This window comes from Pogona vitticeps, chromosome 3 (genome assembly GCF_051106095.1).
Source record: "Pogona vitticeps strain Pit_001003342236 chromosome 3, PviZW2.1, whole genome shotgun sequence".
NCBI classification, from domain to species: domain Eukaryota; kingdom Metazoa; phylum Chordata; class Lepidosauria; order Squamata; family Agamidae; genus Pogona; species Pogona vitticeps.
In genome coordinates, this window is record NC_135785.1 from 156,709,568 (window position 1) to 156,734,043 (window position 24,476).

General features: G+C 41.0%; 1 protein-coding gene and 1 long non-coding RNA gene across 2 annotated transcripts in view; both read right to left on the reverse strand.

The window, feature by feature from the left end:
• Positions 1-1,893, reverse strand: part of LOC144588466 (uncharacterized) — a 32,213-nt gene extending 30,320 nt beyond the window's left edge. The window contains exon 1 of the mRNA XM_078391394.1: positions 1,768-1,893. The gene's annotated coding sequence lies outside the window, so the exon portion shown is untranslated. The remainder of the gene's footprint in view (positions 1-1,767) is intronic.
• A 17,100-nt stretch (positions 1,894-18,993) lies between these two features.
• On the reverse strand, positions 18,994-23,406 carry LOC144588467 (uncharacterized). Its single transcript, XR_013544041.1, has 2 exons — positions 20,824-23,406; positions 18,994-20,400 (listed from the first exon to the last, which is right to left on the reverse strand). It is a non-coding gene; the product is annotated as an uncharacterized LOC144588467 (long non-coding RNA).
• Positions 23,407-24,476: the final 1,070 nt, after the last annotated feature.

Sequence of the window (24,476 nt, forward strand, 5' to 3'; positions counted from 1 at the left end):
TGTACTGTTCCCTCTCTTGCTTTCTCTGTTGCAATGCCTCTGCTTTTTAGAGGGCTCTTTGGGCTTGAAGTACCAGAAAATACACATGGAAAACCTCAAATAAAAGAATAAAAGGAGACTTTCCCTTTCATGTTAAGTAGAAACAAACAGTATGCAAAACAAGAACAAAAACAAAAAACAGAAGGATGGGGGGAATGAAAAGGCGCTCATGAAAGAACCTAAAATGAAAGAAGCATGAACATTTTCTCTGCGCCTAACCCAATTCATAGCTTTCTATCATCGGAACATTCTTTGGGCATAAGAATATGACTAGGTTAGAGAACACCATATCATTTCATAACTCAGAATTGTTTCCTTGGAAATAAACACAATTTCAGAAAGGAGGTGGTATGGGTACTCCAACTATTTGCAATAAGTGCACAGGGAAGGATAAGTACTGTAAGTGGGAACTGAACAGACAAGACAAGTGGATTTAAAGAGATAAACCACATTATGTTCACTCTTACAATGAAAAATAACTCAGTTGTGATGTTAACTGATGACCTCTTAAATTGTTGATTCAATTCTTTTTGTAAAAAAACCCTCCAGTTTATAAATGTAGGATATTCTGTGTCTATAGCCACAATTCAAAAAGCCAGGAAATGGCCCGATATTTCTCCACAATCATGTGCCCATGTTTCCAGCAGGAAAAAGGATGTCAAGGTTTACATAGCAAAGGGCAGACTGAATGTTGACATAAACAATGGCAACAGTTATGATGATATACAGCAGGATCCGCAACCTGGGGACACACAGACCCTGAGCTCTTTCTGTATGGCCCTCCAACCTGCTTGTTTATTGCTATCACCTTCAAAGCATTTTCCCTCAGACCCACACTATTTTTCCTGCCTCAAGCAGCAACAACTACTGCTGTTTCTCCTCCCACTTTAAATAAATAAATAAATAAATAAATAAATAAATAAATAAATAAATAAATAAATAAATAAATAAATAAATAAGGTCTTTCTGTCATCCCCTTTTAGTCTTCAAAGCCCAGACTCAGGTAGCTGGCTCAAAGGTGACTGAGCCTTCCATACTTCTAAGGTCAGTAAACTGAGTACCCAGCTCACGGGACAGGGGGATGCATAATTAAATTATAAATCACCCAGACAGAGCCTTAAGGACTATGGAGTGCTATATAAGTGTCATGCTTTGTTCCACACATGTTCAGCCTTATAGCAAACTGGTTTTTCTTCCCTTCTGAAAGGTCTTTTGTGAGGATCAACATTTCAGACCCTGCAGCCTGATTTTTTTCCCCAATTAAAAAAAGTGGGTGAGACAACCATTCACTTTCAAGATAAGCAAGACTGGCGTTCCCAATTTACATGAACTATTTTAAATCTGGTATATTTATGGTCACTTGTTTCTGCACTAGAGTGATAAAACAATTTTACTTTAAAAAAATTCATAACTCAGAAACCATTTTCTCCAACATACCCGAAATCACCACAAAGCAAGAGCATACCTTCTACTACACCTATGCCACATTTGGCGCTGATCTGATCCATCTTCAGAGTCATAGCATTTTGATGGTTGCTGTGGGTTTTTCTGGGTCTTTGGTCATGTTCTGAAGGTTGTTCTTCCTAACATTGTGCCAGTCTCTGTGGCTGACATCTTCAGAGGACAGGAGTCAGAACAGAGCACAGACTGCAACCATCAGATCCTGGCTGTGAAAGCCTTTGAGAATTCATAGCATGTTGTTTGCATTGCCCCCAATTTTAGAATTACCTTGTAGAATGAGAATTGGTCTTCCAGCACAATACCTCTGCAGTTTATTCCATGCCAAACTGTAAAACAGTTGGCAACCAGAAGTTTGTTTCTAAATAAGGATGCTAATCTGGCTTCTATTAGTGAGACCTAGTTGGACAAGAAAAAACATCATGAGTCTGTCATAGTTGAGTCCATCCAGATTCTAGCTCATTGCCAACCTAAACATATTCCAGATCACATGTTTCTGTAAATTGCATGTTATTTTCCCCCATCTTTTTTGATCTAATGGAAGCACAGTGGATATAAGCTGGATCAGGAACCTAGCATGGAGGTGGAGTGGACTTCAACATTTTGCTTCCACTCAAACTGACATCCCAACCTTGATCGCAGAGAGTGTGTACAAATTTGATGGCCTGATCACGATCTGTTAAAACTAAAGCATTATGCTCGTTTATTCAAATGGAAGGTACAGGCCCTCTCCCCCATCTAGACTGGGATTATAGTAGGGAGCAACGTTCTTTTGATCTTAAAATGAATCAAATGAATAACATACTAAAAACGTAAGCAATACCAAAATACATTCAAAGCAGTAAGGTACAACAATCCCTTTAAAAATTCCAGTCAGGCAACCAGACATTGAGGGAAAGCTTACCTGAAGAGAATGGTCTTCACCTGCTCGCAGAAGGACAGCAAAGCTGGGGCCAGCCTGGCTTCCTGGGGAAGAGAGTTACAGATTTTGGCGGCCATGACAGAGAAGGCTCTTTCTCATGTACCCACCAAATCTACCTGTGAACATGGCAGGACTGAGAGAAAGGCCTCTCCTGATAACCTTAACAGCCAGGCAGGCTGTTGCTACTTGTTTTATTTTATTTTACTTTTGGGGCATTTATTTATATTTTCTTATTGTTCTTGTTGTTTTATTTTAGCATGCTGTAAACCACCCAGAATAGTGCATTGTGCTATTGGGTGGTATACAAATTAAAGGAAGGGAGGCAGGGAAGGAGGAAAATAGATGCAATTCTTAAGATACGTTGGACCCAAGCCAATTAGGGCTTTATAGGTTACCACTAGAACTTTGAATTCTGCCCAGAAACAGATCAGCACCCAGTGTTCTATCAGGGTCTACAACTGTTGAATTTGGGGGACTTGGTCTGCACACCATGCCAATTTATTTGCCCATCTCACTGCTTAACAGTTTTCTACCCAAGTGGATAATGGCGACCTAAGATTTTATGTTTAGACTTCAAACCTCTCCCCCCCCCAACCAGGAAAGCTTCAATATGTTGTTAAGAATCTGATATTTGGGGAACAGTGTATCGTCACTGTAGCAACTATGGGTCTGTCTGTGTGTTTTAGACCTTCCATTTATTGCACATCTAAGTTTTGATGCCTGACATTTGTTGTAAGTCTGTTGGTCATGATGACATTGTTTTCAGATTCTGTAATGGCTGAGATAGGGAACATATAAACCTAAACTCAATCTGGACAAGACTGTGATGCCGATGTTAACGAATGACAGATTTTACAAGGAAATTAGAGCATAAGATTGCTGTTAGATCCATCTTGGCACATGAATGCCCCAGTGCTGTCTGTGGTTCTAAGTATCTTTCAGCTGCTTCAATTGGCATGCCAGCAGTGGCTCATCTTTGGAAGATATGGTATCTGGTCTGAATAATTCCACTGAGCCAAGGTCTTCTCTGTGGAAATGGTGAAATTACTTCCAAACACAATGGCTGTCTCCTTAACAACAAGTAGCATTAACAAGAGAACCTTAAAATGATGGTGTTAGGTGTTCTCTTAGTACACCTCGTGGTGCAGTGGTTAAACGACTGTACTGCAGCCAAAACTGTGCTCATGACCTGGGGTTCAATCCCAGGTAGCCGGCTCAAGGTTGACTCAGCCTTCTATCATTCTTAGGTCGGTAAAATGAGTACCCAGCTCATTGGGGGGGGGGGGCAAAGTGTAGAATGCATAGAGAGTGCTTGAAGCACTATGGGGCCGTATATAAGCAGCAGCACACTTTGCTTTTGCTTTGCTTTCATCTTTACATCTGTGCTGCTCTAGATGTTGTTGAACTTGATTTGTGAATCATATTTCATGATCATACTTAATGATATTCAACAAGTCACCAGGCTGGCTGAGGCTGGTCAACCTCTCGAGGGTCACAGGTTAAGATGGAACAATATCTGGAAGGTCACCGATTTAGAAGAAACAATATTTGAAGTGTGTTTCCCCAGCATTGCTTTGAAGCATAAGCATCTAGAGTTCAGAAAGTTTTTGTGAGATGCATTGTTTTAAATCAGATCTGCAATCATATTTACCAACTGCTGTTCAATAGCAAAGAGCAGACTCTGCCCTTTTCACTGCTGCTTTTGACTCTCTGAGATTTTCTATTAGTATCCACCTATTATTATAAGCATCTATCGATTTTTTCAATGTGTTTTCTGTCCAATTGTTTCAGACAGATTAGCACATTTTATTGTGCAGTACTTTAATCTGGTTTTGTCGTTCTATTTTTTTAAGAGCAGGTGTGTGATATCATGGGTGCATAGACTGTTAGTTTTCTATGTAATCACTGGAATACAAACAAGAAAAAGGAGCTGTGGGGGAAGAAATTGTCTACACACACACACACACACACACACACACACACACACACACACACACACACACACACACACACACACACACACACACACACACACACACACACACACACACACACACACACACACACACACACAAAGAATAAATTCTGTACTGAAATCTAAAAGGGCAACATATGCTGGAGCTCAGTCTAATTTATTAGTTATTGGAATGAGATGAGAGACACATTTTTGTGAACTCATTGAAAGCTGTTTCAGTACCATAAGAATCAGGCCAAACTAATCTCCAATCCTAGGCAGATGTTGGAAGTTTGTAAGTGGCAGACAAATAAAGAGATAAGAGGATCAATGTGTATGCTCTTCACCTTTGTCATGCATATGATCTCTAGAGGATACAAATGCAGGAGCAGATGATACCTTTTTTTTTGGTTTATTAAGAAAATTAAACCAAAAACAAAAAATAAAGTGGGTAGAGATGTGAATATTTATCTTAATAAATAAATAGCAATATCCCCATCCCAGCTGCACCTAATGTGGGTCCTGTCCCTGGAACCGGCCTGTCCACTCACACAACCCAGTGACACCAAGGTTCTGCTCTTCCCACCAATTGCAGCAGTAGCTCCACCATCTCCCTGTTCAGCTGACCACTCAGCAGCCGTGCATGAAAACCTGTCTTCCTATGCCCTGCCTGGAGTGGCCAGCCAAGCAGGGACATGGCAGAGTTACTGCCACAACTGGCAGGAAGAGTGGGCCCTTGGCAGTGCCAGGACACATGAGTGGATGGACCAGTTCTGGGGCCAGACCTGCATTAGGTGCAGCTGGAATTGGGATATTCATATTAGTTTACAAATACGAAGCAAGCTTTTGATGATCACTCATCTTCCTCTGGCTGTGCCCCAAGCTCTCGTAGGTAGCTCCAAAATTATATGTTTATATTAAAGTCCCAAAAGTTATATAGCCTCTGATTGAGATGAGAGAGGGGGAGGGAGAAAATCTGTTGATTTCACTTTCTGCTCCATTCAGTTTCTCTTCCACTCTTACTTTCAACTTTGGAATTCAAATTTTGATTAATATTTGTTAAAAAAATTGTCTGCCATGCAGCCATCTGTACCAATAGGGCAGTGATGGCGAACTTATGGCACATGTGCCACAGCTGCCACATGAAGCTCTTTCTTCTGTCATGTGAGTGAAACCTTTTGAAGTGGCTGCAGCTGGGATTCCCCCTTTCTCTACCTGTTCTGGGTCCTTTAACTTCCTGTCCATCCCCATGATTCCCTCTCTAACTTCCTGTCCATCCTCATGATTCCCTCTTTAACTTCCTGTCCGTCCCCATGATCCCCCTTTTAACTTTCTGTCCATCCCCATGATTCCCCCTGAAACTGCCACTTCCTGTTCTGGTTCTGGTCTTCCGGGCAGCACGGCAGCCACTGGTTTCTTCCCCACCCTCTCATTTTGGGCACCCGAGGCAAAAAAGTTTGCCTCCACTGAGCTGTAGTTTCATGACTCTGAAGCTATTGCTCACATCATGAATCAACTTCCTGAAAACCTGCTGGGAGATCAATTCCACACTGTACCTCCCTGATGGGCTGGACCAAGTGAGCTGGTCCCTTCCAGCTCTGCAGTTCTAAGATTTGTTCCATCCCTCTCTGTGTGTCTGTCTCTCTGTCTCTTTCTCTCTCACACACACATGCATAAACCTTCCCCATACACGCATGCAAAAGCCGGATGGTAAGACAGCTTGGATGCATTAAGCTTGTTAACAAGAAGGAGAATTTTGCCTTGTCCTCAACCTTACAAAGGGGATCACTTTTCACAGTGGGCACACTCTTACAATAATATTATTAGCCACTTTCACAGCAGCCTGAAGGATTGTTCTTGGCTTTTGTAATGATCCCACTGCCTTTGCCCAAAATAGACTCAGGTTTATCAGGCATCAGTAGTGAGGATGCTAGCATCAATGATTGCTTAGTGCCAGTTTAATTGCGAAGCACAAACTATCTCTGAAAGCTTTATGGCTGTAAAATAGCTGAGGCGTGCATGTGCCACTGTGTTTCTGTCTCTGTCTGCCTGTCTGCCCACCTTTCTATCTGAGAGAGAATATATTCCATTAGCAACCATAAATGCAGGTATACATGACAAGAAGAATTAAAACAGCACTGCTAAAAGAGACCAATTCTAAATCTCAGTCATGTTTTCCAATCAGAAAAGCAGTAAAGAGATATGAACAGAAGAAGGCATCAAAGCAAAATACTTATATAGGTTGTTATTGTTCAACAGTTAGAAGTAAAATGGCTAGAATCCTCAACAGTTAGAAGTAAAATGGCTAGAATCCTGTCCATGACTGAATGAGTGAAATTATGGAACTTGTGGTTGTGAATTGCTGCTAATTCACAAGGTGCTGATTGCATTCCAGGTCATGTGTCCAGTCATGTGATGGGCATTCAGCTAGAGATACAACTGGTGGCATGCTAATTAGTAGCCCTTCACTTCAAAGACTTACACAGTTTCACTTATGCAGAAATGCATCACCAACAGACTTCTATGTTATTTTCTTGAAGCAAAATCTACTAATTCTTTGTTGCTTAATTTTTTCCTTTACTATGTTATTTATTGGATTGCATGACAATATTTTTAAAATAATGCCCCTTTTTCTCTGAAAAGTCAATATATAAATAGAGTCATAGTATCATAGATCTGAAAGAGACAACTGAGGCCATCCAGTCCAACCATCCGCCATGTGGGAACATCCATCAAAGTACTCCCAACAGATGGCCATCCAGCCTCTGCTTAAAAACCTCCAAAGAAAGATTCCACCACTCTATAGGGTTTCTGAAGCATGTGAGATATTCAAAGATTGGTTTGCCATTTCCACTCACAAACATATACCTGTGAGTTTCCATGACCAAGTACAGATTTGAACAAGGTTTCCTGAGTCTCAGTCCATCACACTCATTCTCCATGGTTACAGACATCACCATCATTATCATTGCTATTACTGTTTACATAGCTGGCCATTCCTGATGACATCACAAAATACATATATTTAAAATTGCAAATCTCTAAAGCCACAGATTAAAATGTCTGATGACGGGGGGGGGGAGCAATACAAACAAGTACAGCAAACAACAACAAACAATTTAGGATTTTAATGGGCCATAATCAGCACCTTGATGTGAGCCCAGAAACAATTTTTCACACAGCATTGCTGGCAGAGGGTCAGCATAATTTTATCTAAATAGCAAAACCAGATAAAAAGTAAGGTAGAAACTGAATGTTTTTGGACCATCTTCACCGTCATCACCACATGAAGTCTGTTTGAATAACAACCTTGGAGTGAGAAGTATTTGAATGACTGGACACCATGGCATCCCAGATGAAGTTGGCGGAGATCACTCCAGACTGGACTTGGGATACGTATTGTGAAGGGGGTCTCTCCTGGTTTCTCTAGCAGATTGTCTGCCCTCAACTTATGTCCCCTAAAGGGCCTGAGGGAGACTTCTGCACCCACACCCCAGCTGGGCACAGGCAGGGAAGGCGTGATACCAGGTGGTGAGGAGGAACATGGAGAGGATGAGACGAAGCTGGGAGAGGAGTCAGGGGCCAAGACTGATTGGCCGGAGTTGGGGATAAAGGACAGAGAGGATAGCACACATGGAAGTGAGATAAGTGAGGGGAAACAGAGGTTGAGCTGTACCCCATATTTTGCTCTACTGGGGAGGTAGAGTAAAACTGAAACTCAATCCTTGGACCTGGATCTTGGTCAAAGATCCCACAAAGAAGGGTAGAAGTTGTGGCAGTGGAGCTCCCATATTCAGCCGAACCACATCACTGACAGCATGAACAGCTCCAAGGCTATTGCAGCAACCTGTGGGATATCTGGTTTCCCCACCTCAGCTCAACAAAGACACTGCAGGTGCAAGTGCTAAAGGAGTGCAGTAACAAAGGTGGCAACAGGAGGGGCAAGAGAAACTTTGACTTCACTGACAGCTTAGCAGTACAAACTGTCTAGCTGTCAATTAAAGAACTGCTGCTGTGATTCTTGCAGGGTGCACATGGCTACTGGTTTCATATGTCCTCCAGAGCTTCAATGGTAGCTGGTTAATTGCTTTCTAGAAGTGAGTGAATGTTGTGCCATTTGCCTTCCACCAACATAACAAAGCAACAAGATTTCAGCCAATTATTTGAACTAGATCCTACACAGGTAGTTAATAAAAGGTACTCAAATGTATTAAAGCTGTGCTACAGATTTTTCTAAGAATCTAAGAAGACAAGGATATTTACTTCTTGTTTATATGAATGAAGAGTTGGATCATCACATGTGAATGATGACAATATCTTAATACTTGTTCCCAACAGCGAATTTATTGTTCACATTGCCCGTGGCAGATTCCACTCCCAGGACATCTTACGGGTAATATATGATGAAAAAGAAAAGCAGGGGATTTCACATAACTCTTTATGGCTGTTATCCGATTTCTCATTTCCCCAAGATAACTGGGTATTTAAGATATTGGGCCACAAAACAAAGGGAGGATTTAATTTATCTAGTCAAACAGTAAAAAGGAATCCATCTGAGCTTTTAATTAAAAAATACTATTGTTTGTATTTGCTTAGATTAGCAGAGATTCCTATAAAAATATGGTATTTAGATTGAGAATTTCCAATAGGCAGACATTTCTACATAGGCAGAAATGCAAAAGGCTGGTCCATACACATTGTAGGGCAATGTATGACAGATATAGTGAGGTTTTATTTTGCTTGGTTTTTGATGTTTTCATTCTGCACTACTAACAGCTTTTGAAATTTCCCTCTGAGATAGGGGAGGTGGCAGCAAATTGTCCAAGAAAACCAACATTTACCTCAGGAAATCAGGTCTGATCCTTCTAAGCTTCCTTAGATCTGCAGAATTAGTTCTATGCTCCTTCAAACCTCCTCATTGCCACTGGGGGTTGGGTGTGGGGTTAGGGTGTGGGGAGGTGTGGGAAACCTCTGCTTAAATGTTGCAGCTGCATTCTGTTCCAGTGATGTGCAAACACTCCTGGCAGGAAGCGGCAGCGGGGTAACCCCTTATTCTGCCCTTTCGCTTAGAGATAGAGCATAAGATCAAAGGGTTATTTTAGCCAATCCTAGTTATGATTAGGTAACTAGTATCCTATCTGTCTCTCTCATAACATACTATGTAATCATGCTAAGTAAATAAAAGAGCTCTCAGGGTTTTCGTTGGCTCCGCTGCCTTGGACATCCACTGTTGACTCCTTTGTTGTCTCTTTAAAGCAATTAGCCTTCCTTTGTTCTGTGATCACCCACAAGGAGGAACCATTTTGGGGGTGTAACATTTTTTCACTCTGAGGCAAGAAAACAAAGCCAAATATATATATATATATTCTTCTAGGGGAACCACAGAAATACATTATTGCTGTCAATCATGAATTCACTTAGCAAAGAAAGTTGTGGGATTCTGGTGTTCCTTTCATAATCACGAAAAACATCCCCCCTTTTATGATCACAATATGAGTTGATTGATGATGGTGATCAATCCATCTTCAGATGTTTGCTGCTCCTTTAGGAGTAGTGTAATTGAAGTTTACTATCATTAAACTCATTGTCTTGTATTATGAGGCACATGTCTTAGAATTCTTATCAAGTAACAAATAAACCCCATGCACTAAGAAGGTTCCATGGTGTGTTGTAAAATAGAAAAGATTTCTCCTCTGCCATCCCTCTATGAACTTTCAATTATTATGTTCTGAGAAGCTCTAAGCACAGCTAGTGTTCCATAACAAGAGAGCTGTTTACCGTGTCAGTGTGCAGAAATACTTCCCAAACAAAACCTCAATTAGGAACCCACATTTACCTCAGGAGATCAGGTACAATCCTTCAAAGAACTCAATTAGTCATATGTAAAACCTGTGGAAAGAATTACATTAGCAAATCTGTGTCCCTAACTGAAAATGAACAAATCACACAACCCATTTGTTTGTGAGAAAGTCTTCAGTGGCCCATTGCTTTTCTAAATGCTTGCTGCAATCTCACTTCAGTTTTATTTCCCTTTTCTGCTCAACTTGCTCTATATCATGGATAACTCAGAGCTGAGGTTTAATTTCAGCAATGCCCCACTTTCAGCAGTGATCCTTCTTTTGCTGATAATTTTGGCACCTGTACCCCCCCAAAAAAGGAATTCATGCTCATTTACATTATCCTCATAGGTGCTCCTTTTCAAGAGCCTTCACCTACCCTTACTTGTGTTACAATGTAGCCAATCCAGTGCACCAAATATCCCTGCAGTTTTGGATGTTTTAGACATCAACTGAGTCTGTTATCTTTGAAAGTGAATTCACTAGACCTGAATCACCTGGGCTAATGTGCAGAATGGTGTTATATGTTTATTGTACATATTTCTGTAAATTGTGTAGGATGGTATGACAGCTGCAGGATCTGTTCAGGATCTGTTCTCAATCATCCCAGGGTACAGGACATGTAACAATGGGCTTAAATGACAGGAAACTGGATTTAGACTGAATGTCAGGAAAAATGTCCTAACTAGTGATGGGGATGAATATAAAAACAAATCACAATTTTCAACAAATATTGTTGATTTATCATACACTCGTTGATTCATATTCGTCAATTTTGAAGACCCGACGTATATGAAGTGATGAATATTTTCTCAGTTTTATTCATTGATTTGTTGATTTGTCAATATTTTTCAATATTTGTTACCCTTTTGGGGGCCTCTGTGCCATCTCTGAGCATGCTGGTGCCAATCAGAAGCTCTGTCTGATCAGGAGATCCTAGATTGGCAGGTCAGGCAGCCAATAATGCTGCTGAAAGGGCTGTGGGGGTGTATGTCTTTCAGATACTTTATAAACCTTTTCCCTGCAGCCATTTCCCACTTCTGTTCTGATTTGCCATCCAGAGTAGACCTTTGGTCTAGACGGGTGGGGTATGTATGTATGTATGTATGTATGTATGTATGTATGTATGTATGTATGTATGTATGTATAAATAAATAAATAAATAAATAAATAAATAAATAAATAAATAAATTCTCTTGAGAGTGAGAGCAGTTGTTTATTGCTACTTGCTAGCTGTGGCTGTGCCCACCGGAAGCATGAGAGGCAGGAGGAACAGAGTCAGGAGAAATACATTTTCCTGACAGACCTGCCCACCAGGTGGAATGCCACCTACATTATGGTGTCCCACCTGGTGAAGCAGAAGGCCGTTTTGGAGGACATCATGTCTTCCATGCCCATTCTGCCTGGGGGAAAAGAGATGGGCATCAGTGTCATAGATTGGCTGGCACTCTCTCAGATGGTGAAGGTGCTCAAGCCTTTCTGGGAAATCTCTGACATCTTGTGTGGCTACACGGCAAACATGGGGCAGGTCGTCCCCCTGATTCATACCTTTGATCAGTCCCTGGAGACTGCTGTGGTACCGGGATCCTCCCTCCTTTCATGGACAAGAGCTTTGGTGAAGAGGTTGCAGGCAGGTGTGTGGAAATGACTCAATCCTGTCTGCAGGAACAGAGGTTACTGTATGGCCTGCCTGTGTGATCCTCAAATCAAGGGCAGCTTGGCAGCGTGCACCTCGGAGCTTGAGGAATGGAGAACGGAGCTCTCCACTGAGGTCTGCAGGGCTTTGGGTGCACAATGCTTGCATCGGGAACCGGGAACACCAGGGCACAAGACAAAGGAGGGAGAGGGTGGTTTGCTGGAGCCACAGGCAGGGACGTCTGCTGGTGAGGGCCCCAGTCACCATTACCGGAGATCTGTGGTGACCTGGGCAGTTGCTGCAGAGGACAGTCTGGCAGCAAAGGAGGATCTAGCAGAGACTATGGTGCAGGAGTATCTTGCTGAGCCCCCCAGCTCCCCCAGTCAGATCCTCTCCATTTCTGGGTTAGGAAAGTGGTCATATGGCCAGAGTTGTCCAATATGGCCATGGACCTCCTTTCCATCCCTCACACCAGCGTCCAGAGTGAGTGCATGATTTCCTATATCAGAGACATACTTTGAGCATGCCACTCATGTCTGGATGCCATAAGTGTGGAGAGACTGTTGTTCATAATGGTGAACCTTGTTGGGCTTCCCCTCACTGAACCCAAAGAGGTAGGGTCCCAATGGCAGGCTCTCTCCTACGACATCTCCTGCCTGCTTGCCTGCCTGAGGCCCAATGGTTCACTATACCATCTGTCTGCCCACTTGCCTGCCTGCCTGCCTGCCTGCCTATTAACCTTCTCAGGCAAAAACCTCCACTCAAGCCTCTAATAGAACTGTCAAAGAGCAGAGTTTATTTATCAACTATAAGTCATTAAAATACGTTAAAATAAAATAAAAGCAGCAGGTGAGATAATTAATTAAAAAGCAAATACAATGAGACGTAAATAGGAATCAAAAAGACAAAGGTACAGGAAACAAGCGAGCTCGGATGTTAATTGCAGCCAAGGCAAAGTTTGCCACGTTTAAGGTGGTATTGGCATTGATGTCAGCCAGGAGCCAACAGACCTGGGCGAGATTAGGTCTGTCTTGGATGGAAGTCAGAGAACTTGCCAAAAACCTTGATCGAGGGGAGTGGTAATGTGGACATCTCAAAAGGTAGTGAGTGATGTCTTCGACTTCTCCCAGGTGGCAAGGACAAATTCTTAGATGATAGGGCAGATTCTCGTGTCTGCCCTCTAACACTCTTGAAGGCATACATTGAAAACGTAGAGCGGTGAAGGCCTTGCGAAGGGCGAATGTAGTTATCCAGGTCAAATAATTTTCCATGACAAAGGTTGACTTATAGAGTGGGAGTGAAGAGGAATAAGGCGAGCTAGAGATGGTGCAGAGGTCACTTCTGATGTGAAAAAGGCGAATTGTGTTCTTGAGACTAGCTTTCACACATTTGAGCGGAAGAGCGGTTAAAGAATCTAAGTCGATGCCATAGGAGTCAGTTATTTGTTTCACAGCACTCACCCAGGATTTAAGAGAGGGGTTGGCCAGTTGTTCTCTGAAGCAGATCTTAGGTAAACTGGTATCATTCATTTGGGACAGTTTATGCCAGTACCGGACTAGTGCTAAATGGCAGGTGGCAGCTACAGAGATAAGGCCTACTTCTGCCCTAAGTAAGGAGGCTGGAGTACTCCGCGGGACACACAAGATGGAACGAATGAAGGTGTTCTGTGCGGCGTCTAGGGTCGAAATGTTTGTGTATCCCCAGATTTCGGCCCCAAAGGTCATTTGGGGAATCAGTTTTTTGGCAAAAATTTCAGTAGCGGGGGGAACCAAGTTGCCTCCTTTAGACCTAGTAAAGTATAGGAGGGCTTGGATGGCATGGGCGGCTTTGAGCCTTGCTGAGTCCAGGTGTTTTGACCAGGAAAGATGAGGGCCAAAAATAATACCCAAGTAACGAAAAGCTGACACTTGCTCGATTGGGAAGTCCCCAAGCCTCCAGGTATGTTTTCTGCGATGGTTCCCAAAGGTCATCACTTTGGTTTTTGCGTGATTTATTGTTAGTTTTTCATGGCTGCAGTGGGTACTTAATTTGGCCAGTAGTCTGCGTAGCCCAACCGGGGTGAGTGAAAAAAGAGCAATGTCATCAGCATATAATAATATTGGAAGTTTTATGTCCCCAATTGTCGGCTTTGGTGAAGAGGTTGCAGGCAGGTGTGTGGAAATGACTCAATCCTGTCTGCAGGAACAGAGGTTACTGTATGGCCTGCCTGTGTGATCCTCAAATCAAGGGCAGCTTGGCAGCGTGCACCTCGGAGCTTGAGGAATGGAGAACGGAGCTCTCCACTGAGGTCTGCAGGGCTTTGGGTGCACAATGCTTGCATCGGGAACCGGGAACACCAGGGCACAAGACAAAGGAGGGAGAGGGTGGTTTGCTGGAGCCACAGGCAGGGACGTCTGCTGGTGAGGGCCCCAGTCACCATTACCGGAGATCTGTGGTGACCTGGGCAGTTGCTGCAGAGGACAGTCTGGCAGCAAAGGAGGATCTAGCAGAGACTATGGTGCAGGAGTATCTTGCTGAGCCCCCCAGCTCCCCCAGTCAGATCCTCTCCATTTCTGGGTTAGGAAAGTGGTCATATGGCCAGAGTTGTCCAATATGGCCATGGACCTCCTTTCCATCCCTCACACCAGCGTCCAGAGTGAGTGCATGATTTCCTATATCAGAGACATACTTTGAGCATGCCACTCATGTCTGGATGCCATAAGTGTGGAGAGACTGTTGTTCATAATGGTGAACCTTGTTGGGCTTCCCCTCACTGAACCCAAAGAGGTAGGGTCCCAATGGCAGGCTCTCTCCTACGACATCTCCTGCCTGCTTGCCTGCCTGAGGCCCAATGGTTCACTATACCATCTGTCTGCCCACTTGCCTGCCTGCCTGCCTGCCTGCCTATTAACCTTCTCAGGCAAAAACCTCCACTCAAGCCTCTAAGCGGTTTGGTCCAGCCAAGTTCTGAAGTCCATCAGCTGATTTCTAGCCCCCTGAGGCCACCTTCTGAAGCAAAGCAGCTGATTTCTAGCCTCCATGGGCCACATTTCAAATTCTAGTAGCTGATTTCTGGCCTTACTTGGAAGCCCTCAGCCTTAGTGGCAGGGCCATATCCTACCCAGAAGCCCTCAGCCTTGGTGGCAGAGCTGTACCCAGTCTGGAAGCCCACAGCCTTGGTGATGCTGCTTGAGAACAACCCTGCCAAGATGCCAAACACTTGTTATCCTGCTTGAGAAGAACTCTGCCAAGATGTCAAATGCCTGTGATGCTGCTGGAGACAAACTCTTCCAAGTTGCTAAAAGCTATTCATCTCAGCTTGTGATGCTGCTTGAGAAGAACCCTGCCAAGATGCCAGACGCCTGTGATCCTGCTTGAGACAAACTCTGTCAAGGTGCCAAATGCCTCAGTGCCTGCTGGGTGTAAATGCTATCTCAATGCCAAATGCCTCAGTAACTGCTGGGGGCCTATGCTGCCAAAATGCCAAGTGCCTCAGTGCCTGCCAGAAGCAAACCAAACTACCTCAGTGTCAAAGATCTCTAATTCTGCTAGGGCCACATCAAACTCCCTCAATTCCATCCTGTGTCACTTTCCTGGGGTGCTCCAATTTCTTCATGAATAACTCAGATGTATGAAATCCAATCTTCACCAAACTTGGCAGGCTTTTTGGTGAAGGACATGGGAGGCTTCTGTATGATTTAGGATTCTATAAGTTCCAAGGGGAAATTTTCCTTTGGGCATCCTCCTTGTAGCTATTAACTCAGAGATCCAGAATCCAAACTTCACCAAACCTGTTGGGCTTGAAGAAAAGAGTCCAAGGAGGCTTTCCTGTGAATTTGGTGTCTCTATGTTCCTGGGGGCCTGTTTCATAGTATTTTAAAGTGAAGATGAATCGACGAATCGATTCATCGATTCATCCAAGAGTATTCAGAAATTCATATTTGTTAGTTCAGTGACCTTGATGAATTATGAATCACAATGAATTGCCATTTTTTAATTTTGTCCCCATCTCTAGTCTTAACTATTAGAGCAATATGACAGTGGAACCATTTACTTCAGGAAGTAGTGAGTAGTCCAACCTTGGAGTCATTCAAGAGAAAAGTGGACAAGCATCTGTCAGATCTTGGACAATACCCTTATAGACTCCATCCACCTCAATTATTCTGCGATTCTCTACTATCTTTTTTAAAAAGGTATATATGTGTTTAGAAATTTGTATTCTTAGACAGACAGATATGGCTCTCTTCAAAATCAAAGGCAGAGGGGGAACAATTAGTTTAGAAATTTGTATTGCATGTTAATGTGAAAATGAAAAACAACAGACTTAACCACAAATCAATAGATATAGAAGGGATACTAGCAAAATTTAGGAGGATTGCTCCAGTCATAATAGTTCTGGGATAAATCCATCATTAATTATTATTAGGAAAGATCCACTAAAATGAATGTTACAGACTAGTCACACGTAACGTAGGTTCTACTGATTTCAATGGTTGCACTCTGTATAGGACGAGCCTGTTGTCATCCAATTCACAAACTGAAAAGCAATTCATCCACATTCTTTACATGCTCCTTGGATCTTAATTGAGTATGATCATCCATGTGACTAGCTCAAAATAATATTATTTACATTCTTAATTTCTCTTCGTGATACAGTTTTTCACTGTGTTTATCATATGATTTCTACAGTGGACCCTCGACTTACAGACAGCTCGACTTAAAGACTTTTCGAGTTACAGACTTCTCTGGCCGCAAAATTTAGGTTCAACTTGCAGCCTGAGAATTGACCTACAGACCAGAAAAAAACCAAAATAGAACAAAAATGGAACAAAAACGGCCAGTTACGGGATTAATTGGTTTTCAATGCATTGTAGGTCAATGGAGACTCAACCTACAGACTTTTCGACCTGCAGCCACCATTCCAATATGGATTAATTCCGTAAGTAGAAGGTCCACTGTAATTGGTTGAGATCAGTAATATGACCAGTCTAAGGAGGACAAAGCATGCAGTATCTGGGAACAAAATAAATATCAACATGAAGGATTAGTAACTGGAGAAATCATTGGCTTAAGCCCTACGGAAATCCATTATGCTTCCACTATAAAATTAGAACTGCCCTCCCACCAACTGTGCACAACAGTTGAAAATCTTCTCAGAAGGCATCCTTGTAATTCTGAACAAGATTTTGAAGGTGCGCAGTGAAATAAGGAATTGTGATCCATAGTTCAACTAAGGAAGCCATTCCACCCACAGAATGACACAAATGAATCTAGTTATGAGCCCCCCCCCCACAGAAAGCAAACATTTTCATGAACACAATAAAGAAAAAGATTTAGCAATCAATATCGGAGACTAGAGTGGTCCTCACCCGACCAGATAGGCGGGATATAAATTTTTTTAAAAAAGACTATCTGATGCACTTATTCAGAACAAAGTCAGACAACTTGTGAATACCAGAAAACTGAAAGCATTTAAAACTGAGACAGGCGATTCTCATCTGAAGCAGAGTGCCATAAGACTGAGGAGATATATTCAGAGTAGGTTTGAAAAAAGAATACAAACTTAAAATGTATTAAAACATTTATTCATCTACCTCCTTCATTTCTTGCATTTATCTGCTCTCCTTCCCCCTACTTGTGTTTAGAAATTTAAGCCTCAGTTTATGCTGCTCAGTATGACCCAGGCCAGCTGCCTGATTGCAGCATTTTCATGTATGACCCTGTTTGCTCCTGTAATTTCTTTGTAAAGTTATCCATATAGCCCCATCTTTCTTTGCAGAATGTTGAATTTTTGTTAAAAACCACTAGCTATGCAGCAGAAATGCAGGGATCTACAGAGCAGAATTAGTTTCATGTCTCCCCAGAGTAGAAAACCCCTTTTTGATTATCTCATCAACTGGCACTTACAGTCTGAATGACTCAGTCTGAGACATTGGTAAGAGAAAAAATAAAAAGTTTAATTTACTGACAGTTTTGAGTAGATCAAAAATGCATATTGTAGAAAAATTGACTGGTTGCATGAACAGGCCATAACTGATTCATAGTTATATCACTTAGAGCAACCAAATGAATCCTGACTGTACACCAGGCACAAATACTGTACAGCAGGTTCAAAAAGAGGGGGAAATATTCTTAGACAGACAGACATGTCTCTCTTCAAAATCAAAGGCAGAGGGGGGACAATTGGATACTACTTGATTGATAGATAGATAGCCCAGAAAGGTGCTTCTCAGCTAAAACTTCTTATGAAGTTGAAAACAATTCCAAAAACTCTTTAGGGGAAAAATAATTTATTGCAGTCTGTATTTTTTCGAAGAGTGGGCGCTGTAAGATTTGCAGCCCTATGTTTTGATTGGCTAAAAGGTGGCCTCCTAACCCAGCCATCTGAGTCAATGGTGAGGAATGATGGAAGTTCCAATCCAAAAACATCTGAAGCATCCTAAATTACCCACTCCTGGCACATAGGTGTAGTTGTAGATACATCTTCTTAAAGATGGATGTGGACTCTGTGAAGCAGTTCAGGGAACAGTCTCTTCCAGCTTGAATTCCATAATGTGCTATTTACCTTCATATATTAAGCAGCCAGTTGCTTCTTTCTGGATTTAATCGTTGACTTCTTATTTCTAAAGAGTAGCCTTACTTTTTGGTATTCAGCTGCCTCAGTCAAGAATTCAGAACCAAACAAAACAAGCAAGTCCACTACAAAAGACCATGCGGCTGTTGTTCATTCTTCTCTCCCATCCCAATAGCTTCAACTCGCTTAGAATCTTGCTGTCATTTTACGGTAATAGAATTTCACATTTTAATTGTATTTGAAGTCCATTGAGGAAAAAAACACAGATAAATGCTAGACCCTTTTGTGTGTGTGAAGTCCATTAGCAAATAAAAAACGGGAAGCACTTTGCATGCCATTTACATCTCTATTCAAATGGAAGACAATGGAAAATAGCTACTGTCTGTTTTTTGCTTATGAGATCTGACAGTTAATCACATTAGGAGTACCTTGCTCAATGACATTTATTGCATCAGAAAAGTTAATAGTGTCTTTTAACTTCCCAAAACATTGAGACACACAATCTGCTGCCTTGCTCTTTGTAGCCTCTCTCTTATCAAGGCATTTATGCATGTTATTTAATGTTTTTAACGTTATGGAATGTAACAGGGGGCAGGGTTGTTTAACTTCCTCTCAGGTGGCCCATTTTATCTGTTGTGTACAGTGGAATCTTTAGCTATAAGTAGAGAAAGACATGCTAAGTTTTGCTTTCTCCCACTTTAATTTGAAAAAACAAAAACCAATCACCTCAGGTTCTTTGCATCAACATTATGAAGAAATTGGTGAATTTTGGTGAGTACCCATCATGAAGGAACTAAATGAAATTCTCACCCCTTTGCATGTTTCCAAAGTACAGCTATTCTCAATACAGAGAATACAACTGAACCAGTTAGAAAAGGAGATTATAACCCCACTCCAGCAGCAGAGACTTAGTATATAAATTGAAGTTCAATCCTAGACTTATAAAAACTAAAGATTCAAAATCCTCTGCCTGGTTGTAAAGTTGTGCTTACTCCTATGTATTATTTGTGTCATGTAATAGTTCCAAATGCATTTTAAATTTATGACGAACCTGCAACTGTGGGGAATTCCTAGTTGTTTTTTTTTAAAGAGCCACATGAAAACTGCCAGTCCTGTCTAGCTGCATCTCAGGGAGTGGGGATATCCTACCTACATCCATACTTAGCTGTGTTGTAGTTATGATCAAGAACATTTTGGTCACATTCAGGAATCAAGATGAAAGAAATCCTAGCATGAGGAAACCTAGCATGAGAACCTAATATACTGTGACTTCAAACAAGTGTAGGATGCAGGCTGGAGGTTTGAATGTTCTCAAGATCTAGCCTTTCTTTTTCTTTTTTTAAAAAATATTTTTAGCTGCCATCTTTCATCTCTCCATTGATTTACGCTTGAGAGGGTATTTAGGATCTTACAAAACTCTGTTTTCTCAGTGAGTGACTAAAATATGAACACATTTAGGGAAATTCATCTGGCGCCAACTTTGATGACATTTCCTGTTCCAGAAGGCTTTTAATTGAAATAACATCAACTGTGGGTCCTGGTGGCAATTTTAATTGTATTTTAATTGTATGTTGATCATTTTGTTTTTTTTATTGAATTTTAATTGTTGTAAGCTGCCCAGAGACCTTTGGGTAGAGTGGGTGGCATATAAGTTAAATAAATAAATAAATAAATAAATAAATAAATAAATAAATAAATAAATAAATAAATAAATAAATAAATAAATAAATAAATAAGGCATTTTTGAGGAATGTAATTTATTTTAGATGGTTTCAAATTACTGAATGAAAATGTGTAAGATTTTGTTGAAAATGCTTTCATGTATAGCTTATTGATAACAATATAATATGCAAAGCAGAGAGAGCCTGACCTTTTCAGCAGCAACCTTTCTGTTTCCAAGCCATCAAAGCTTCGACCCGATGTAGCAATGGTCCAAAGGGGTGGGAACTGACACCAGATTACCTGGGAACTCCAAGGATATGGATTGGCATCAACAGACTGCTGTGAAGGTACAACAGAAATGTTCATGAGGATTCCCTTCAATCATCATCCAGTGGACCTAGAAAGCCTAGGGATTGCTTCCATTCTCCAACATCTTAAGCCAACCAACAATAAGAGACAGAATAGTCTAGTGACTTTCTACATTCCAGGTGTCTCAGGGTGATCACCTATGTTCCCTGTTGCATGTCCACACTAGGAATCAGATTGTGACCAATTAAGCAAATCAATTAAACAAATGAATGAATCCCAAGTAACCTTCAGAGCAAAGCAGGCATCTTTCAACCAAAGGCATCTTTCAACCAATCAGCATATTGTATTACCTGCTTTTGTATTCCTGCTTCTTACAAAGTTTGGCCAGGATAGCCATACCAAATAAAGTGGATGTGGGAGAGGGAAGAGAAAAGAAAAGAGAGAAAAGCTTACCCATCTTTATCTATATTATTCCCATGGTTAACGCCTGGCTGCTGTCAGTCCATATGCATATTCCTACTTGTTTGCAAAAAGCAGGTGGTTGTGGATCTTGGGAGATGTTCTTCAGAAGATGATCTCTGTGAGATGATCTCTGACTTTTGGAGATGTTCCATAAACATGATAGAGGTCTCTATTTAAATACCTTTGATGTTTTGAGTTAAGTTAAAGCATTGTGATACAGAGTTTTAGCTCTCTCAGAAACATGAACCTTCAAAGGGTACGAGCTGTCTAACTGCCGGAAGACATACACATCAAGGCAGCTTCTAGCCAAGAAGGGTCCTAGTTGGGAAAATACCACCCACTTGGAGTAACTTCCTTAATACCATATTTGGGCAGTACATCCTGAATTGACTGTTGCATGCTTTTACATTTAAAATGTTTCATACATAAACACTAGAATAGATTGTATGAGTTCATCCTCCTCATTTTTATCACACTGAATCAAGGAATTATTAATTACTTATTATGAGGTTAGAGCCTTATAAAATTAACAGCACACTTCTTTTTCTTTTTTACTTGCTTATCAAGAAGCAAACTACTTAAAATGACATTCATCTTTTTCTCCCTTTACACTGTTTTGTAAAAACTCATTCTATACAATACATTGTTATTCTCATTTTGTCCAACACTGGCTTCCTCTATTTTGTTAATCAACATTTTAGTCAAACATGGACGTATTGTCCATGTAACTTAAGCATCATTGTTTACATTTTATGAAACTTAACGAACTTGCTTCTGCCGTCTTAACTTATTTGTTCACTGTGTATCAAAAACAAATCAATTCTTTTGGTGTTATTCCCAGCTGTAGTTTTTCAATAATACTTTCACTTTTAAGGCACCTCTCTGAGGCACGTTTTAAAAGGACTTCTCAAAGTTTAGGGCAACACTTTGGCATCCCACTCAAATTATATATATTTTTCCTGCCACATATTTCTATTAAAAGTCCATATTTGACAGGCCCTTCACAGAAGAGGTAGGAAAATTAAATATTTCATTGCCGAAAATAAATAAATAATGGGAACAAGAGTATTGCTGCTTGAAAAAGTAGGTGTTAAGACACAGAAGGAGGAAAAAGATTATTGTTGCTTTGGACACTCATGGCAAAAGCTGCACTTCTGGAACCAGATAATTATTTTTAAAAAACATCAACAACTGACATTTACAAAGCTAAGGCCATGTTGTAGAGAAATGGAGTATGCACAAATCTTCATAACCTATTTTCAAATGTGCTCAAATGCTTACAGCTGAAAAACATACCTACAAAGACACTTCAGTCAATGGGCAGAGTGCATGAATGATATAAAATGTAAACATGTGCTTTAGATTTAGAAATTAGAACAAAACCTGGAACAGAAGTTTTCACCATTTCCATGGCTTAAAATACAATTAAGTAAGAAATTAATCACACTAATCCTGTCTTGTCTTGGTGTACATATAGGATTGCACCTTTGGTGCATGCGAAGATTAAAAGACCATTTGCATCCTGATCCTGAGAGAAACTGAACAAGCCAGTATGATTTATCCCTCCTTCAACATAAATATGATGTATGGTCTCTAGCATTCACATCTGAGAATAGGTGAGTGTGTTTGTGTGTCAGGGGCTCATGCTTTTCAGACTGTTTTATTTTTCACTTATCTCTGCTCTCCTACAAAGAGATTGCTTCCAGTCAGGAAAATAAACAATCTCCACATTTCACGTCATTGGAAAGTGTTTTCAAACAGTAATGGAACAATTTGAAATGAAGCCACAAAGTAATTGTGATTGACCCTTCTGTTTTTCATTTCTGATTCTATTTTAGAACATGGTATGTAACAATCTTCTGCCTGTATTTCTGAGGACATTGAAAGTAAATCAGCTGTGATTTAGGACTACATTTCAAGCTGTGCATCAGTTATAGTTCTTATATTATCTATATTAGAGTTAATGTGATATCATTCAAAGTTTGTTGAGGTTCCACTGTCTCTATTGAGAAGATTAAGAATAATCAGTAGGAATTAAATATAGTCATAGATTCACAGAGAGACAGGCAAATGTAGGGCAGGATAAGTCAGATAAGTTTTCACCCTTCTCATTTTTTTTATGTGTTCTGCTCCATTCATTTCTATACTAATCATTTTTCAGACTATTAGGGTATAGTCCTATGCATGTTTACTAGGGAGTAAAGTCTACATAAACTTAGCAAAGTGTATTGCTCAATCAAATTGCCCTGTGAAATGACTACAAAGATGCCCCATTCATTGGACAGCAGGATTTTATAGGAAAAAATATTTGCAATATTTATGCCTATAAATAATACAGATAATAAATGTCATCTTAAGGAAATCATTCTCCCTTGCTTCAAGTATACAGAGGAAGAGAGCATCTGGCAAGATGATGCCTGCATTAGGATAGATGTGTATTATCTAAGAATAAAAAAATGCTGGATAAATCAGAAATATTTCTTTTATAGAGATGTACATGTATCTTAATTCAATGAATAAATTATTCAATTACTCAACTAAAAGTCATATCACTCATTAAAAGGTCTTTATTGACCCCATTAATTATCATGCCTTCTATAAGGTAAGTTCCATTGTGTTGATAGAACCTCACTTCCAAATTAGCATAATTAATAGGGAATCATAGTATGCGACTTTAAGTCTTGCTGAGTTCAATAGGGCTTACTCCCAATGTTTGGATATGGGATTGTAGGTTAAGAGAAGGGCCTGTTCAGATTTTTATTGCAATTTATCACGTACATACATTGTATAAAATACACATCTGCCAACTGATTTGTATGTATGTGGTGTGTATTGGACATGGGGAGAATATATAAATTAAGGTTGTGACCAAACCCTATAACTGAAAGCCCTATAGATTTCAGTGGAAGGGAGTTAAGCACATCATTAACCGAATGGGGGTTGAAAGTTGTTTAATTTGGCTAGATTGTATCCTAAAACAATATTCCAAGCCATTCAATAATAGAAAGATGTATCAATATGTCCTTTTATGCCTCCTCAGAACTAGGTACTGTAAAAGCCTGAACAGACCAGGCACTTGTTAATTTTTAAAAAGGATATAAATACTAGTGAGATACTCACGTGCACAGGAGGGGCGCGGTTGCGTCCTCGATCTCCGCAGCGTTTTTTGCTCCCCTGGCCCTGGAAGAGGCAAACAACCGAGCCACGTGACTTGGGGCTTGGGCCAGCGGTGATATAAGGAGACGCTGGCCCGTGGTTTGCCCTCTTTCAATTTTGGCAGTGCAAGGAGACGGACAATTTGGCTGGCTGACAATTTGGAGACTGGTTTGAGGGGGGGTAGCTTTGAGCTCCCTCCCTGTTCTCTATTTGGGACTGGTGGCACGAGTGATGGGGGACTGGTTTGGTGGTTTGGATCGGGTCCAGGGAAACAGTTAGGTTATAATTGATAAATCTTCGCTGAATCAAGGCAAGGTCAAAGGACTCCTTTTGGAGAAGTAGAGGATAGCTCAAAGGTTTCGGCTTCTGCCTGCAGAGCCGGAGGTTGGTAGTTTGATTTCCCACTGTGTTTCCTCTGGAGTTTGAAAGGGAGCACTGGGGTTGGGCTAGCTCTGGGCGGTGCAGTATATCTTGAGCATTAAGGTTTT